At 36.3% G+C, this 4,842-nt stretch overlaps 1 long non-coding RNA gene across 1 annotated transcript; it reads right to left on the reverse strand.

Moving 5' to 3' along the window:
- Positions 1-830: 830 nt before the first annotated feature.
- Positions 831-4,306, reverse strand: LOC142181182 (uncharacterized). Its single transcript, XR_012709601.1, has 2 exons — positions 3,764-4,306; positions 831-1,094 (listed from the first exon to the last, which is right to left on the reverse strand). It is a non-coding gene; the product is annotated as an uncharacterized LOC142181182 (long non-coding RNA).
- Between the last annotated feature and the right edge of the window lie 536 nt (positions 4,307-4,842).

The raw sequence follows: 4,842 nt of genomic DNA on the forward strand, positions 1-4,842 counted from the left end.
TCAGAGCAGGGTATGAGGTTGTTTTGGCTAGTAAATCATGGAAGATTTGGGAGGAAGTGCCAGGGTGATTGTAGTAAGGGGTAAAGCCCGGTGCATGTTGAGGGGAAAGGTCGACGGTATTGGGCATCTGTGATTGGGAGAGTGGTGGAATGGAAGCAGGGTTTTCTGTGTAGTTAGTGGGGAATGAAGGTGGAGGATGCCCCCTGATCCAAGACTTATACATTTCTGCCATCTGCTGTTTCAACCTTTGGACCTCCTCTTTCAATTCAGATTCTGACTTCTCAATCTCCCTCAACGGGTCAATAATTCTTGTGTCCAAGTCTTTGCTAGTCAGGATACCTTGCTCTTTGACCTTGCGTTGTCCGGATGAATCACCAAAGTGCCACAAACTAACCACCCTCTATTATGATAACAATGAAAGTAACAAAGAGGAGCAAAACAATGCCAACATGTTAGCGTTGGAGCATTTATGAGATAGAAATATCACATTGTGTGTAATACCCCCTATTCACAATTAACGGTTCTAGAATGGCTTCAAGGGTACGAAGGTCATATGGCATCATTCTAATTTCACTCTTCTTGACTCATTTCCTTCTTCATTTTCCTTCTAACACTGCTTGGCTCTTCAATTCTTTCCCCCCTCTTTTCTTTTAATTGTCACTCTTTTCTTTCCTCTCATTTCTCACATCCACAATTTCATCTCTTTTTTTCTTTTTCTCTCTCTTTTTTTTCAATAATTCGATCGAACCCTATGTAGGTTGTCTACATATCATGTCCCTCATGAATCAGATCAAGTGTGATTCTTGAAAAGTAATGGACAAAATAAACTAAGAAACAAAAATCTTTTTGGGATTTTTCATTTATAATTTTTTTGGATTTTCAAATACAAAACAGGAAGTACTATAACAAAAGACTCGACAATCTTAACTAGACTGACAGACTCGATACTACTGTACAAGACGAAAAATTAAAAGACAACCTAAGATAGACTAAAAAATAAAAAGTTTCCTCAAGCAGCTCGTGCATGCAATGGTTTTGACTAGAATGATCCTGGAGTATTTGTCGTGCTCAAACTCTAGTAAATTGATATATACCTGAATGGAAAAATAAGATCAAATAGAGTTAGTAACTCAAGACACATGTGACGCCACGGCACCTTCTATTGGACACATACAAGGCACGATTACGGCTATTTTTGCAAGATGACCTACGTAACCAAAATGTGGCTATTACTGCAAACTCAACAAAGATGAACTCAAAGACATGGACATACCTCACTAAAGCTTATATGGATTCGAACTCCCAATAATCATGACCCAAAATTAATTTGCAGAAATGACCCATTTTGCAAAAGCGGCTGATATGACCCGAAATGGCTAAAGATGCAAACTCAAAAAGGAAGGACCTTAAAGTAATATGACACCTAGTTGTGGACTCAAAATCCTAAGACATGGATAATTGAACCACTTTTGCAAAAATGACTTCATTTTGCGAGAATGGCCGATATGGCCCAAAAGTGGCTAGACATGCAAATTCAACAGGAATGGCCCTTGAAGTGAGAGGACACTTTATTGTAGACTCAAGGCTCTAAGACATGAGATAACAAACTACTTTGAAAAAATAATCCTATTTTGCAAAAACGACTGATGTGGCCAAATATGGCTATACATGCAAGATTTGGCTACGACCCCGGAAGCCCTTACCTAAGACTTACTAGGAAGACCGGACCATATGTGGGTTGCCTACGTATCTCGCCCCGAAAGACGAGAATCAAGTATGCGTAGTTCGGGAAGATTGGATACGGGATAGAAATTGAAAAAAAAACATCTAATTTGAAAAAACTATATATTTTTGTCTTTTTGAAAAACAAATGATGGAAAATGTAAAAAAAAATTGGATTATCATTTATTTATTTTTTTGAAAAATGGTGGGAAAGTACAAAATCTTTTCGGATTTTCTTTTTCTTAATTTTTGGAAAGTGATGGAAAAGTGTAAAATCTTTTGGATTTTCTTTTTCTTTTTTTTTAATTGTTTGAAAATAATGGGAAAGTGTAAAAAAAATTTGGATTTTTCATTTTCATTTTTTTGTCATTTATTTTTGAAAAAGTAGTGAAAGAAAAATATAATTGGGCCCTACTTGCTTCGTTTTTCACCCTTATTTCCCAAGCATCGGTCCGCCAAATGACCTTTTTACCCTCAAAGATGCAACATGTGTCACATAGGGATGCTTGAATGTCTTTTTGAGACACGGGCCCATTTTGACAAAATTTGGATAGGCTTCCTACAAAGGGACACGGTACCTGGGACTGAGCCCTACTAGGTCTAAATGACATTATGCAAATAAAAATGATCTAAAGGCTGACCTAAGTTTAGGGTTCACTAACAAAGCAATTCGAGGGAGCGTATGGTCGATGGTGGCTGCTCAAGCATTCCACCCACTCCATACGTCCGACGCCCCCCCTCCTAAATTAAGGGTGACTCAACAAAGAGTTCGTGCACGCGACGCGTACTCCGAAACTTGTTGCAGAAAGAAGACCCGTGGTTATGCAAATTATGACATTTTATAAAGCAGTAACACATTAAGAAAAGCAATAAACAAATAACCAACAAAACAAGAAAATAAGACAAACAAAGTAAATAAACAAAACAAATAAAGAAAACAAACACCTCAACTGAATATCCGAAAAGCCAACAAGATCAAGTACCAGCTCGAACCTACAGATCCCCAGCAGAATCGCCAGAGATGTCACACCCCTTTTTTTTTACAAACTTCACTAAACCCTCTTAAACAGATAAAAAATTTAGTAAAGCTTGAAAAGGGTTTTTAATTAAAAAGTGACAAAATTGTGAGTTCAAAAGGAAATTACTCAGAGTCGCCACCTGACATTTGATTTCGGTGTGTCAGGTTACCATTTTTCTAAAAATAATTTCTTCCTTTTAAAACACTTGGACTTCAAAACTAAGTCTGCACCAGAGATTTGGGTAAGGGAGTTCATTTGACTCGGGAGAAGGTGTTAGGCACTCCCCAAGTCCCGTGAAGGTCACGGTTGCGTACTCGATCTAGTTGGCTTTTAAAATATTCGAGTTGAGGTAAACATATAGAAAAAGAAAATAAACACACATGAGGCTCGAGGTCGTCCCCACCTAATAAAAGATGATTAAATAAAAATAAAAATAAAACACTACGAGTTCTACTATCGATCTCCAAGTATAAATACTTCAGGGAATACCCCAGAATAAAATATATACAAATTTTTCGGACATTCCCCGGATAAATTTAACTAAAAGGAGCGACCTCTCACCTTAAAAGAAATTAAAACACGAACGTCCTAAAGGTTTGCCTACCCAAATGAGAACGGCCTAAGCATGCTCCTATTGATTCTTAATTAAAAAGATGAAACGATGTAAAATTCATTCAATATCCAAAGTTATTTGACTTTTCTAACATGACATAAATAATTTTCCCTTGTTAATTAAACCAAGTTCAATACCTATTGTGCACGTTTGATATCTCTCAATCATTTACTTTAACAATCCATGTTACTAAATTTATCCATCATCGATTTTGGATTACTTTTCTGCCCAGATGTTCTCATCCCAACAAACACATTTTAGGAACTACATAGACAAATACCTTATAACTGAACGTTTATCAAACACAATTAAATAACAAACACACTAAGCACAAATAAGCACATCAGAGAAATTGATTAAGTAAGGAGTGAAGTAGTATCAAATTAGGAAAAGAAAAAAAGAAATGGACCTCAAACAGGGTGTCGCCTATTCACGAGAGCCTCCAACTTTACAATTCCTGTTTGGATGCCAAATTGCTACCACGGACGCCTAGCCATGGAGTAGTGATGCAACAGCAAGCCATTACATCATAGAAGAGCTTAAATGAAATCCTAGAAATCATTCCTAGTTAAGAAAATGAATATGGCAGCCTCAATAGCGCTTGAGCTAATTTTTGTATTTAATGAGGATATCCAAATCAAATCCCTAACAAAACAGCTATGAGAGGAAATGAAAATCCGAAAATTGATGCTGAAAACTTGAGAAAAATCGAACTGGACCGTGACCACAAGCCTCCTAACCACGAAGTCGACTTAATCGGAACGGAATACCACTTTGAACGACCTCGACAATGGCTATTTCGTGGTTAACTTCAGTGACCGTTCGGGGGTTTCCCTAATTTTTTTGGAGTGGTTTTTGTGTATTTTTAGCTAGATTTCATGGAGGAAAAGCACAATGGGGGGTGGAGGGGTTCGATTTTTGTGGGAGTTGCGGCTGGGGTCCTCCCTGGTCTAGGTTTTTTGATTTTTTCTTATATATTATCTTAAATGGATGTCTAGGTTTGGGCTTTTGAGTTAATGGGCTAAAGGATTGGTTTAATTGGACTACAAACAAGACTAAATTGGTCCAAAAACTAATTGTATTCTCTCCTCCTTTTTGTATATAAAAATAATATAGCAAACAAGATAACGATTAAAAATACTATTTAATCTTACTTAAGAAAATAATTGTTAAAAATAATAATTAAAAATGGCTACAAAACCTTAATGAAACTATTTTTTGTAATTTTTATTTGTGATAAAAAATAATGTAAAAGAGTCAAAATTAGCTGAAATAACTATATTAGGCCTAAACTAAGTATTTAAGTGCTAAAATATATAAAATCTTGGGGAGGATCAAAAATCACATGTCTACACCCCTTAGTAAAAGTGTCTCCTCCACTGCTTCATATAGACACAAAAGTATGCTTCTTCCTTTTTCATCTCTATTTGTCCAACATTAAAAAAAAATTAATCCAAAGCCCTCGAATCGCTTATGAATTTAAAGGAA

This window comes from Nicotiana tabacum, chromosome 5, assembly GCF_000715075.1.
Source record: "Nicotiana tabacum cultivar K326 chromosome 5, ASM71507v2, whole genome shotgun sequence".
NCBI lineage: Eukaryota > Viridiplantae > Streptophyta > Magnoliopsida > Solanales > Solanaceae > Nicotiana > Nicotiana tabacum.